At 42.0% G+C, this 15,501-nt stretch overlaps 1 protein-coding gene across 2 annotated transcripts in view; it reads left to right on the top strand.

The window, feature by feature from the left end:
- LOC139559369 (zinc finger transcription factor Trps1-like) overlaps positions 1-15,501 on the top strand; it is a 201,841-nt gene that overhangs the window by 121,539 nt on the left and 64,801 nt on the right. The gene's annotated exons all lie outside the window — the stretch shown is intronic.

Here is a 15,501-nt window from a genome sequence, read left to right as displayed (position 1 = left end):
AATGCAATGTAAAGTCTTAGTAGATTTAACAAAACCAATGTGCTTGTACACGTTCAAGCCCAAAGCCATAAAAACGATGTTTAATGTTCTACCCACTATTCTCCAAGAATTCTCTTTGACCTTTTGGGATGCATTTCAGTGTTAACATATTCACCCAAGTGGTGTCTGTGTGTGAGCAATATACTGGAGAAAAGTTTGGAACTTGCTTGTGTCTCTTTCCTTGTGTCCTGGTGTCACATTGTCCTAAATTGCACCCTAACCCCTATATAGTGCACTACTTTTGACCAGAGCCCTATGGTACCATTTGAGACGCAGACATAGCATGCTGATGAAAGGCTAGACTCCATCATGTTCTCTTCCCTTTAGTCCTAATCCCTTACCTCAGTAATAACATTAGAGACTCCATCTATCGTATGGTCTATGTTTACACTTTATCATAACTAATAAGGTCTGGCTACAGCAGAGAATACCTTCCACACACACACACACACACACACACACACACACACACACACACACACACACACGCACGCACGCACACACACACACACACACACACACACACACACACACACACACACACACACACACACACACACACACACACACACACACACACACACACACACACCACCCTCCCTGCCCACCTTCGTGTTTGCGTCCCAAATGGCACCCTATTCTCTATTTCGTGCACTACTTTAGAGCTGGGCCCTGGGGGCTCTGCTCAAAAGTCGTGTGATATATAGGGAATAGGGTGCCATTTGGGTTGCAGTCAGTGTCTCCAGATTGATGGAGTGATAAAGGCCTGTTTTAAGAGTGCATCGAGAAACATGTGTTTCAAATAAGAGGCTTCAAGGCGAAGCCCCGTAGCCAGTGTTACGTTACAAGAAGGAGAAGATTAAAACACAAGGAAAGCATGTTTCAACATTTTTTTATCATCCCTTATCACTTTCCAGCTGGAACTCCAACCGACTTAAACTCTTCAATGTGAAACCATCCCTCTCTTCTAATCACGGGAAGAAATGATACACGTTTATATACAGTATGTGAGCCGTGCCCAGTCGCGCACACTGAAAAACTCTCTCAAAGCCGGAATGGAAATACACATCTCTTTTTCCCTCCCTCCTCCCTCCCTCCCTCCTCCTCTTCCCCCCTCCCTCCCTCCTCCCTCCCTCCTCCTCTTCCCCCCTCCCTCCTCCCTCCCTCCTCCTCCTCCCCCCTCCCTCCTCCTTCCCTCCTCCCTCCCTCCTCCTCTTCCCCCCTCCCTCCTCCTTCCCTCCTCCCTCCTCCTTCCTCCTCCTTCCCCTCTCTCCTCCTCCTCCCCCCTCCCCTCCTCCCTCCTCCTTCCCTCCTCCTTCCCTCCTCCCTCCTCCCTCCCTCCCTCCCTCCTCCCTCCTCCTCCCTCCGTAAGCTCCTGTTTATTTCTTATACATCCAGAGCTAGATGGGTAAAAGTTAATAGGATTATACAACACTTGCTCTTCTTTTGGTAGACTCAAGGATATTCAGCATAATTACTGTTTCTACTCCTAAAGCTGAGCTACAGCAAATGTAATGTAAAATCCTTTTGCAGTTATTCACCCGTTACCTCATGCATATTTGCATTGGAGAAACATTTTCTTATTTTAAACTCATAATGAGAACTTGCTTAATGTATTAGCCTATAGCGTAGTTGGTGCATATACAGATGTAGGACCTTAATTTGAGGCAGTTTGCTACAGCATGAAAATAATCCTGCAGTAACAGGAAATTTGAATTGTTATGTGGATTATAATTAGTGGACATTTTTTGTAGAGGTTTAAACATTTTTCGAAGTCTGAAATTTAAAAGTGGAAATTACAAACGTTAGAATAGTTTTTAAACCTCAAAAACACTACAAGTAAAAAATTCCTGCAACAACGTGATGATCAAATTAAGATACGGCATAGAATTAAAAAGGTATTGTCGGATATTATTTATCCTAATCAGACATCAATAGAAAGCTTGTTGCAATTTCAGTTTAATCCACCAGAAAAGACAGAACGAATATTAGAACAAATATTATGGTTCAACTTAAATATACTAATTGATTTAAAAAAAACTTGGGGGGGGGGGGGACATTAAAAACGGTATAATCTTTGTAAATTATATCATAAATAGGACTGGTGGAGTTATGTCACACATGGAGTTAACAAAAATATATGGAAATGTCTGCTCTATCCAAAATTACAACCAACTGAGGCAAGTGGAAAAGGGAGGAACTTGTCTGTCGGCCCTGCATTAAGACCAAAATTGGCTAAAGAAAATAGTGATAAATAAAAAAGTATACCAGTTTAATTTAAGTGCAAAAAAATTGACAGCTGCACCATACAGATTGCAAAATAGTTTGGAGGAGATTTTCGATGTACCGATTCAATGGCACATGGTTTAAATGATACAAAAAACGACACATGATTCAAAACTTAGAGTTTTTCAATCTAAATTGTTATACATAATTCTTGCAACCAATAGAATGTTATATATATATATATATATATATATATATATATATATATATATATATATATATATATATGTGTGGGATAAAACCATCTAAGCTCTGCAGATTTTGTCTACGAAGAGACAGAATCATTAGATCAGTTGTTTTGGTACTGCCCATATGTAGCTTGTTTTTACGTTGCAGGTTCAGGAATGCCCGAAAAAATGCAACATTTAGTTGGAGCTAACTCTGCAAATTGCACTGCTGGGTCATTTGATAAGTCAAAGTCAATCGATTAATAATATAATAATCCTCTTAGCAAAGGTTTTTATCTTTCATTTACAATCTGTAGAAACTATGAGAATAGGAAGGTTCAGAACTTTTGTGAAGCATCACAGCACAGTGAAAAAATATATGTCTGCTGGAAATCTAAGCTAGATGGTCCTCATAGATATATGGGAGGGGTTGAGGGTAGCTGGAGGCTGGTCCCGTGTGGCTCAGTTGGTAGAACATGGTGCTTGCAATGTAACGGTTGTGGGTCTGATTCCCGAAGGGGACCAGTATGAAAATGTATGCACTCACTACAAGTCACTCTGTATAAGAGCATCTGCTAAATAACTCAAATGTAAGAACAAACAAAAGATAACTAATGTAAAATATACTGTCTGTGAAATGTATGTAGTAAGTGGAAGCCTAAGTTTTGTTGTCCATTAGTTTACTCCAATTAGTGGAGGGATGGTAGGGTTAGGGAAAAATAATAAAGAAGGAAATTCTATTTAATTTGTTTATTCCAAAATAGGGGAGGGGTGGTAGGATTAGGGGAAAATAATAAATGAAATGTGTAAAGTTAAATTAAATATATAAATAAATTAAATATATAAAGATATGCTATCTGTAGGCCTACATCAGGCTTGAGCCAGACATGACAGATGTTATGCTAATCATGCATCCATACAGTACATGATATCTCCAGGGCCATTTATTAGGCCTATTGTGGCTATGGTGAGTATTCCAGTGGGCAGCTGTGTAGCGTCGTTGCTAGGAGTCTGTGTATGAAACAGCTGTGTGGTGTGTCACCCTCAGTAGTTGTCTAGAATGGTGTAGACTTGCACTACAGCTGTCTTTGTTCATGTTATGAATGATCCACTAATATATCCCAAGGGAAATTGAACCAGTATCTCTATGTGACAACGATCATATTTGTGTCCTAAACACCCTTACTTCCTATCATCTAGCGAGACTTATTCTGGGGGTTGTCCAATTCCAGGCCCTGTTTTTTGGCCCTAGTTGGATCCTGTCGCAGACATGCTTAACCCCACTTCAAGCCTTGGCTGACATGCCTCTCCCCTTAAAAAAGGGAGGTGCCTGTCTGCTTTGAGTTCCCTCTTAATGAAACACTTGTTCTTAAATTGATCTGCAAATTGTTCAGCTTTTAATAAAACAGGCAATACGTTGCATGTGTTTGCAGAGAAAGGAAGGAGTCTCTGGCAAAGGCAAGTGTGTTTTTTTGGTGTTATAAAAGTATGTTAAACTGACAGCCACAGAAATTAGGTTTATAATTGTGACTTTCCAGTACAATCGCAATGTGCGCTGGCAAAGTTAAAGGTCCAATACAGCCTTTTTTATATCTCAATATCAAATAATTTTGGGGTAAATAAGTACCTTACTGTGATTGTTTTTAATTTAAATGGATTAGAATAAACAATAAGCGCTTCTTAGCAAAGAGCAATTTCCCAGGTAAGAATTTAGCTAGGACTGTCTGGGAGTGGTCTGAGTAGGGAGGGGAAAATGAAAATGTGCTGTTGTTGGCAGAGAGATTTGGAACTCTCTTTCTTATTGGTCTATTAACTAATTTACCTCATGGTGATGTCACCATGGAAAGCCAAAACTCCATCCCACCAAAACAGGCTGAAATTTCAAACAGCTCTTACACAAAAAGGGCATTTTCATAATTTTCCAAATTTCGTAGTATTATTCCAACCTAAAATAGTGTGGAAATATACACTGAGTGTACAAAACATTAATATTGAGTTGGTTTCGAAAGCGTTCTACAGGGATGCTGGCCCATGTTGACTCCAATTCTTCCAAAGTTGTGCCATACACACTGGAAACTGTATGGGGACTAGGGTTGCACATTTTGGGGAATATTCAGAGGTGGAAACTTTCCGTGGGAATTAACGGGAATATATGGAAATTAACAGGAATATATGGGAATTAATGTAAATATATGCAAATTAGTATTAATACCATTTAAATGTAGATGGTTTTTGCATTGGATATATTTATCATATCATATGGAGACAGAAACATACAACTTTTACCTTATCATAAGTAGACATAATTGCAAATGATTAAATCCTTCCAATAGAAATAAAACAAACTATTTAGTTCCGAATTTAACTTTAATTGAATGAGTTGACTCTTCACATGGGATGATTTCACTGAACAACAAAAGAAAGGGAATATTGAATGATCCCCAATGATCCACTGCATCTCCCAAAAATGTTTTCAACATACATCTGTAAAATGATAGTCTAGAAACTAAAGCTTTGGTTGTCTTCCTCTCAGGCTTCCATGTCTTCTCCCTGGACCTCCTCAATGTCCACCTCTTGAACATCAGACTCTGATGTACCCTTGTATTGGTCAGCCTGTTGCGTGCTTTGGTGTGTGTGTGTTCCCAAACAAGGACCAGTTGCGCTCTGAGGCGGCTGATGTTAGTGGGATTTGGAGGATGATGGAGGCAACAGAGGAAAGAGCGTCAGATCCACAAAGTCCCTTCCACCGTGTGGCTGATGAGATATGTTGGCACGACTGCCATATTGCATCTCCATCCCAAATCCCTTGCTTGGAAGTGTACTTCGTTAGACTGCCAAGAACCTTGCCCTCATCCAGGCCAAGGTGGCGAGACACGGTAGTGATGACACCATAGGCCTTGTTGATCTCTGCACCAGACAGGATGCTCTTGCCAGCATACTTGGGGTCCAACATGTATGCTGCGGCGTATATGGGCTTCAGACAGAAGTCTTCACACTTTTTGATGTATTTCAGAACTGCAGTTTCCTCTGCTTGGAGCAACAGTGAAGTGGGCAGGGCAGTACGGATTTATTCTCTTACATCTGCAAGTAGAGTCTGAACATCAGACAGGATGGCATTGTCTCCCTCAATCCGTGCAATGGCTACTGCTATAGGTTTCATGAGTTTCAGGCTGCTCTCCCAAAATAAATCATCCAGGAGGATCCTCTTGATGGGGCTGTCCATATCGGCAGACTGTGATATGGACATTTCTTGGAGAGACTCCTTCCCCTCCATGAGGCTGTCAATCGTGATGACAACACCACCCCAACGGGTGTTTCTGGGCAGCTTCAATGTGGTGCTCTTATTCTTATCACTTTGCTTGGTGAGGTAGTTTGCTGCTATAACTTGATGACCCTTCACATACCTAACCATTTCCTTGGCTCTCTTGTGGAGTGTATCCATTGTTTTCAGTGCCATGATGTCCTTGAGGAGCAGATTCAATGCATATGCTGCACAGCCAATTGGTGTGATGTGAGGGTAGGACTCCTCCACTTTAGACCAAGCAGCCTTCATGTTCACCGCATTGTCTGTCACCAGTGCAAATACCTTCTGTGGTGCAAGGTCATTGATGACTGCCTTCAGCTCATCTTCAATGTAGAGACGGGTGTGTCTGTTGTCCCTTGTGTCTGTGCTCTTGTAATATACTGGTTGAGGGGTAGAGATTATGTAGTTAATTATTCCTTGGCCACGAACATTCGACCACCCATCAGAGATGATTGCAATAGAGTCTGCTTTCTCTATGATTTGCTTGGCCTTCACTTGAACTCTGTTGAACTCTGCATCCAGCAAATTAGTAGATAAAGCAAGTCTGGTTGGAGGGTGTATGCTGGGCGAAGAACATTCAGAAATCTCTTCCAATACACGTTGATTCCAGGAAGACCATGAGTTGTTGCTATCGATAAGGTGTCTGATTCATAATTTTCACCTCGAATAGACGTACATTTACATTTACATTTAAGTCATTTAGCAGACGCTCTTATCCAGAGCGACTTACAAATTGGAGAGACTTTTGTCAGAGGTTGCTTGTTGTGAGCACTGAGGGAACTTTATGTACTTGGCCACTTGATTTAGCATCTTTGTTGCAATCTTCACATATGATTTGGCACAGTATTTGCAAATGTACACAGCTTTTCTTTCTACATTAGCTGCAGTGAAATGTCTCCACACATCAGATAGTGCCCGTGGCTTTTTCCTGTAAAGAATAGAATATATATATGTTTTAAATAAATAAATACAATTCCATGTACAGATAAATAGTTAAGCAGTTAGATTAAACAACTCCTTTGTAAGATAAATGTTTTAAAATGGGTCATGTAGGAAACAGGTAATTTTACACTCCTCAGTTAGCAGGCTCAAGCAAGCTAAAACCCACATGGTAACAAAAACTAACTAGCAGATATTGTTAACAAGTTAGAAATGATTTAAACACACTTTGCTGTAGGCTACTATTTACTAGATAACAAAAAATCATGTTTGTGATATAAAATATATTCACCCCACCCAGAATTGTAATCAAAACTTACCAGAAAGCATGTAGTCCTTGGCTCAGACAGTGTAGTAGTGTGAGCTCAATAGCATCTCTTTAGTGTGCAAGATCTTGAGAATCAGCTGTACATGTGATGGAAGAATGCACTGTGCATGCATAGGGTTACAATTCTATTGAATTGGGGATAGTTTAACCAAAATATGCCACAAGACCTTTAACCAAAATATGCCAAAAGACCTAGAATTGCCTTATGTGTATCCCACAAAAAAGGTTCACTGTTATAAGCTAACTTTTTTGATGAATTTAAGCAAAATTCCCCAAATTCCAGGGCTTAACTTTCCATGGAAAATTTTTGGAAAAATCCAGACACTTTGCAACCCTAATGGGGACAGCCGAATAACCATTTTAGGTTCTGAAAGCACATTTTTCAAGTCCTTTGACCTCATTTACATCTTTCAAGACCTTTGTTTGTCTTGATTCAAGTCCCTCAGCTTTTAGAGATCATCATTGCCTGTACACCGAGTCAAACGGCTTTTTGACAAGCGGGGAGATGAAGGTCAAGCGAGAATGTTGTGTAGGGGAGAGAGACGGCGGGCCGCCACGTCTCCACCCGCCAGCGACCCGAGGTGGACTTGTGGGAAATAAGGCTTGTTTATTTATTTATGTCCCAGGAATTAAATGGGATTTTTTTGGTGTGTTTGTTCTGCAAACACAACTGCATCAGGAATCTGCCAGAGAGGCAGCTCAACTAGAATTGACTGAAATCTCCGGGTTTGTCAGCTTGATCTGAATTGGATGATAAATAAGAGAAAGAAAAAAAGAATCTATGCAGTTGGGGCTAATACAATATGATTTGATTGGGAGTTGGAGCTGAGAGCTCTGTGTGCTGTTGTGTGACAAAAGGAATGCTTTCGAAAAGGATACACAAACGATCCTTAAAACGTCATTACAGTGTGGACATCATTTCGGCACGGTTTTGTTATAAAAGCTCATTATCACAGAACAACACAGAACAGAACAGCACAGCACAGAACAGCATAGAACAGAATAGCACAGCACAGAACAGCACAGCACAGGACAGAACAGAACTGAATAGCACAGCACCTAACAGCACAGAACGGAACAGCACAGAACAGAACAGCACAGAACAAAACAGCATAGAAAAGCACAACACAGAAGAGCACAGAACAGAACAATACAGAACAGCACAGAACAGAACAGCATAGAACAGCACAGAACAGCAAGGATAACTAATTGAGCCAAAAAGGAGCGATGTCCTGGAACCAGATCTGTTTCTCCGTTCCTGGGAGATGATCGTCTCCAATTAACGTTTCTGTTTTGTTGTTTTTTCCCAAAAGGAAGTAAAATTCTGATGCGGCATTTTTGACGTGCTATGTAAACACATTGTCAACTAAAGTACGGCCTATGCACCTGCCAATTATTGCTTGTTTATTTTTCATAGTAATGTGAAACCTTTTGTCCTTTGTGATAATTGTGTCGACCCCTTAAATGATGCTCAATTGGTTTTGACACTTATGTAACACTGTGGGATTTAAATATTACAATGATATTACAGTAGTTTCACCTGTGTTGGCTTGATTAACTCCAACAGTTTAAGCAAGGATTTGCCACATTGGTGCTGAAAAAATATACTTATTCTTTAAGGTAGCTAACAAATAAATACATTCAATTTGGCTGCCAATGGCGAAAAAAGCCAGAAGGAAAATATATGACAATTGAGTAAACCTTAATTGAAGTAAATTGTCTCATACTCTCATTTCATTGATATAAAAACATGTCAGCTGACCTCTCCAATGTTCCAGCCAATTGAGTATCACTTCAGAATGGGAGTGACTGCTTACCAAATGGCACCCTATTCCCTATTAGCGCTTTTGGGTCCTGGTCAAAAGTAGTGCACTAAATAGGGAATAGGGTGCCATTTGGGATGCAGGCATGTGTGTTGTGTTGAGAGCTGAGCACACCCTCAACATGTTGTTTTACAGCCGTGCGACAGCCAGGCCTCCTGTCTGTCTATCTGTCGGAGTGTGAGACCTCGCCTCACGTCTGCAACCCAGCCCAACACAACACAGATTCCTTCACGCTAAATCACTTACATTTCTATTATACATTTATTGGACTGTTCCTCCCTCCCTCCGTTTCTTCCCCAAAGCAATAGTCACTAGAGTCACTAATTTCCCCCCTTTTTGATAAATATATATTTTTTGTTTTGTTTAATGTAGAGTTTTTTTATTTTCTTGTTGGATTAAAAAAAGGAATAATAAAAAAAAAAAACATATTCTTGGCAAAGTGATAACATCTGCTGGGAGGCGCTGTGTGCAAGGAGTAAAAATTGCTTCCTCCTGTCTGGGCCAGCAAGACCCTGATGCTGTACAGATGTGCAGCTGGGGCCCTGACTGTAAAAGTTATAAGTATTGTCATAACATTGTTCGACTTCTCCAGTATTTCCTGTCTTCTGCTTAGCACTTTATTACTGATTCTGGCTATCGTCCAGCTCAGGAACGCTTGTTCGTTCAGAGGAAGGGAGGAGGAGAAGAAGACGGGGAGTTAAAAACTCCCTGTTTTTCTTAAATTGGCCAGTGACAGGATTAGCTTTCAGGTTTTTCTCACTTTCTGATAACATTTGAAAACATTGTTTCAGACGTTTAAGAGAAAGAGGAGGTAAAGAGAGACAGAATGAGAGGGAGGATAATGAGAAGAAGAGGAAGGAGGGGGATGATGGAGGGGTGGAGATAGAAAAGGAGGGGTAATCAATAATCAGGTGAAGGGAGATAGGGGCCTCTGTTTTTTCTTCTCTTTCGTTCTCTCGTTCTCTCTGTCTCTCTTTCTCTTCCTCTCTCTTTCACTTTCCCTCCCTTTTTCTCTTTCTGCCTCCTCTTCCTTCTCTCTCCCTCCCCCATTCCCTCTCTGTGTGGAGTGTATGCCTGCTGAATGTAAAGCAGGGGAGAGAGAGCAGGCGTGGGCAAGCAGCTGATTTCAAAGTGGGCTTGTGTTCATTTCCTGTGGAAGATGCAGTCCTCCCTAGACAAGGGAGAGAAAGAGAGAGAAGGGGGCCCTTTTCTTTCCTTTGCTTCGTTCAGCCCTGGCAGGAGAAAGCGATACACAGAATAACAGGCTTTTAAAGAGCCCCCGCATTCATTGGCCAACAGCCAACAATGTCCATTCACTATCATCACCAGCAGCCACGGTGGAGAAAGAAGACTGGAATACCATGTACCTTTTAGGACAGCGTCATTGAAGCTTGAGGCTGAGGGTGTCCTAAAATGTGCACCACACGGTAGGCAGATTGGAGGGAGATACAGTGAGGAACTGGGTAGGCTGGTGTATTCCATTCTGACAGACAGACAGACAGACAGACAGACAGACAGACAGACAGACAGACAGACAGACAGACAGACAGACAGACAGACAGACAGGTAGACAGAAAGACAGGCAGACAGAGACAGTCAGTATCTAAACAAATGGTTCAGCTCCTTTGACTGATAAGCGTGACCATCACTGAGTTGTGTGCTGAGATTTATGCTAATCTTTGACGTTATGGATAACTGGCATACAGTGGTTGTCTACCACTATTTTACTGTAACATCCCCAAAGCTGAATCTCACTTATCTAGCCCTATATATATACCCCTACATAATACCTCTATCTATCCCTACATAAGACCTCTATCTACCCCTACATAAGACTTCTATCTACCCCTACATAAGGCCTATATCTAGCCCTACATATGGCATCTCGCTAGCCCCACATATGGCCTATATCTAGCCCTACATAGGGCATCTATCTAGCCATACATAAGGCATATATCTAGCACTACATAGGACCTCTATCTACCCCTACATAAGACCGCTATCTACCCATACATAAGACCTCTATCTACCCCTACATAAGGCCTACATCTAGCCCTTCATAAGGCCTCTATTTAGCCCTAAATAAGGTCTACATCTAGCCCTGCATAAGGCCTCTATCTACACCTACATAAGGCCTATATCTAGCCCTACATAAGGCCTTTATCTAGCCCTACATACGGCCTCTATCTAGCCCTACATAAGGCCTACATCTAGCCCTGCATAAGGCCTCTATCTAGCCCTACATAAGGTCTACATCTAGCCCTGCATAAGGCCTCTATCTAGCCCTACATAAGACCTCTATCTAGCCCTACATAAGGCCTTTATCTACCCCTTCATAAGACCTCTATCTAGCCATACATAAGGCCTCTATCTACCCCTACATAAGACCTATATCTAGCCCTTTATACGGTCTCTATCTAGCCCTACATAAGGCCCACATCTAGCCCTGCATAAGGCCTCTATCTAGCCCTACATAAGGCCTACATCTAGCCCTACATAAGGCCTTTATCTACCCCTTCATAAGACCTCTATCTAGCCCTACATAAGGCCTTTATCTACCCCTTCATAAGACCTCTATCTAGCCATACATAAGGCCTCTATCTACCCCTACATAAGACCTATATCTAGCCCTACATTAGGCCTCTATCTAGCCCTACATAAGGTCTATATCTAGCCCTACATAAGGCCTATATCTAGCCCTACATACGGCCTCTATCTAGCCCTACATAAGGCCTATATCTAACCCTACATAAGGCATATATCTAGGCCTATATCTAGCCCTACATAAGACCTCTTTATACCCCTACATAAGACCCCTATCTAGCCCTACATAAGGCTTACAGCTAGCCCTACATAAGACTTCTATCTACCCCTACATAAGGCATATATCTAGACCGATATCTAGCCCTACATAGGGCATCTATCTAGCCCTACATAAGGCATATATCTAGGCATATATCTAGCCCTACATAAGACCTCTATCTACCCCTACATAAGGCCTCTATCTGCCCCTACATAAGGCATCTATCTAGCCATACATAAGGCATATATCTAGGCCTACATAAGACCTCTTTCTACCCCTACATAAGACCTCTTTCTACCCCTACATAAGGCCTCTATCTGCCCCTACATAAGACATATATCTAGGCCTATATCTAGCCCTACATAGGGCATCTATCTAGCCATACATAAGGCATATATCTAGGCATATATCTAGGCCTACATAAGACCTCTATCTACCCCTACCTAAGACCTCTACCTAGCCCTACATAAGGCCTACATCTAGCCCTTCATAAGGCCTCTATTTAGCCCTGCATAAGGCCTCTATCTAGCCATACATAGGACCTATATCTACCCATACATAAGGCTTACACCTAGCCCTACGTAATGCCTCTATCTAGCCCTGCATAAGGCCTCTATCTAGCCCTACATATGACCTCTATCTACCCATACTTAAGGCCTACATCTAGCCCTGCATATGGCCTCTATCTAGCCCTACATAAGGTCTACATCTAGCCCTGCATAAGGCCTATATCTAGCCCTACATAAGACCTCTATCTAGCCCTTTATACGGTCTCTATCTAGCCCTACATAAGGCCCACATCTAGCCCTGCATAAGGCCTCTATCTAGTCCTACATAAAGCCTACATCTAGCCCTACATAAGGCCTTTATCTACCCCTTCATAAGACCTCTATCTAGCCATACATAAGGCCTCTATCTACCCCTACATAAGACCTCTATCTAGCCCTTTATACGGTCTCTATCTACCCCTACATAAGACCTATATCTAGCCCTACATTAGGCCTCTATCTACCCCTACATAAGACCTATATCTAGCCCTTTATACGGTCTCTATCTACCCCTACATAAGACCTATATCTAGCCCTACATTAGGCCTCTATCTATCCCTACATAAGACCTATATCTAGCCCTACATTAGGCCTCTATCTACCCCTACATAAGACCTATATCTAGCCCTACATTAGGCCTCTATCTACCCCTACATAAGACCTATATCTAGCCCTACATTAGGCCTCTATCTAGCCCTACATAAGGTCTATATCTAGCCCTACATAATACCTATATCTAGCCCTACATTAGGCCTCTATCTAGCCCTACATAAGACCTATATCTAGCCCTACATTAGGCCTCTATCTAGCCCTACATAAGGTCTATATCTACCCCTACATAAGACCTATATCTAGCCCTACATTAGGCCTCTATCTACCCCTACATAAGACCTATATCTAGCCCTACATTAGGCCTCTATCTAGCCCTACATAAGACCTATATCTAGCCCTACATTAGGCCTCTATCTAGCCCTACATAAGACCTATATCTAGCCCTACATTAGGCCTCTATCTAGCCCTACATAAGGTCTATATCTAGCCCTGCATAAGACCTCTATCTACCCCTACCTCTATATAGCCCTACATATGACCTCTATCTACCCCTACATAAGACCTCTATCTACCCCTACCTCTATCTAGCCCTACATATGACCTCTATCTACCCCTACATAAGACCTATATCTAGCCCTACATTAGGCCTCTATCTAGCCCTACATTAGGCCTCTATCTAGCCCTACATAAGGTCTATATCTAGCCCTACATAAGGCCTATATCTAGCCCTACATACGGCCTCTATCTAGCCCTACATAAGGCCTATATCTAACCCTACATAAGGCATATATCTAGGCCTATATCTAGCCCTACATAAGACCTCTTTCTACCCCTACATAAGACCCCTATCTAGCCCTACATAAGGCTTACAGCTAGCCCTACATAAGACTTCTATCTACCCCTACATAAGGCATATATCTAGACCGATATCTAGCCCTACATAGGGCATCTATCTAGCCCTACATAAGGCATATATCTAGGCATATATCTAGCCCTACATAAGACCTCTATCTACCCCTACATAAGGCCTCTTTCTACCCCTACATAAGGCCTCTATCTGCCCCTACATAAGACATATATCTAGGCCTATATCTAGCCCTACATAGGGCATCTATCTAGCCATACATAAGGCATATATCTAGGCATATATCTAGGCCTACATAAGACCTCTATCTACCCCTACCTAAGACCTCTACCTAGCCCTACATAAGGCCTACATCTAGCCCTTCATAAGGCCTCTATTTAGCCCTGCATAAGGCCTCTATCTAGCCATACATAGGACCTATATCTACCCCTACATAAGGCCTCTATCTGCCCCTACATAAGGCATCTATCTAGCCATACATAAGGCACATATCTAGGCCTATATCTAGGCCTACATAAGACCTCTTTCTACCCCTACATAAGACCTCTTTCTACCCCTACATAAGGCCTCTATCTGCCCCTACATAAGACATATATCTAGGCCTATATCTAGCCCTACATAGGGCATCTATCTAGCCATACATAAGGCATATATCTAGGCATATATCTAAGCCTACATAAGACCTCTATCTACCCCTACCTAAGACCTCTACCTAGCCCTACATAAGGCCTACATCTAGCCCTTCATAAGGCCTCTATTTAGCCCTGCATAAGGCCTCTATCTAGCCATACATAGGACCTATATCTACCCATACATAAGGCTTACACCTAGCCCTACGTAATGCCTCTATCTAGCCCTGCATAAGGCCTCTATCTAGCCCTACATATGACCTCTATCTACCCATACTTAAGGCCTACATCTAGCCCTGCATATGGCCTCTATCTAGCCCTACATAAGGTCTACATCTAGCCCTGCATAAGGCCTATATCTAGCCCTACATAAGACCTCTATCTAGCCCTTTATACGGTCTCTATCTAGCCCTACATAAGGCCCACATCTAGCCCTGCATAAGGCCTCTATCTAGTCCTACATAAAGCCTACATCTAGCCCTACATAAGGCCTTTATCTACCCCTTCATAAGACCTCTATCTAGCCATACATAAGGCCTCTATCTACCCCTACATAAGACCTCTATCTAGCCCTTTATACGGTCTCTATCTACCCCTACATAAGACCTATATCTAGCCCTACATTAGGCCTCTATCTACCCCTACATAAGACCTATATCTAGCCCTTTATACGGTCTCTATCTACCCCTACATAAGACCTATATCTAGCCCTACATTAGGCCTCTATCTACCCCTACATAAGACCTATATCTAGCCCTACATTAGGCCTCTATCTAGCCCTACATAAGGTCTATATCTACCCCTACATAAGACCTATATCTAGCCCTACATTAGGCCTCTATCTACCCCTACATAAGACCTATATCTAGCCCTACATTAGGCCTCTATCTAGCCCTACATAAGACCTATATCTAGCCCTACATTAGGCCTCTATCTAGCCCTACATAAGACCTATATCTAGCCCTACATTAGGCCTCTATCTAGCCCTACATAAGGTCTATATCTAGCCCTGCATAAGACCTCTATCTACCCCTACCTCTATATAGCCCTACATATGACCTCTATCTACCCCTACATAAGACCTCTATCTACCCCTACCTCTATCTAGCCCTACATAAGGCCTACATCTGCCCTTACCTAAGGCCTATATTTACTCCTACATAAGGCCTACATCTGCCCTTACCTAAGGCCTATATTTACTCCTACATAAGGCCTATA

Source organism: Salvelinus alpinus, chromosome 29, assembly GCF_045679555.1.
Source record: "Salvelinus alpinus chromosome 29, SLU_Salpinus.1, whole genome shotgun sequence".
Taxonomy (NCBI): domain Eukaryota; kingdom Metazoa; phylum Chordata; class Actinopteri; order Salmoniformes; family Salmonidae; genus Salvelinus; species Salvelinus alpinus.
The sequence above is the reverse complement of the archived record's forward strand: the minus strand, read 5'-3'. Positions and strand labels throughout refer to the sequence as shown.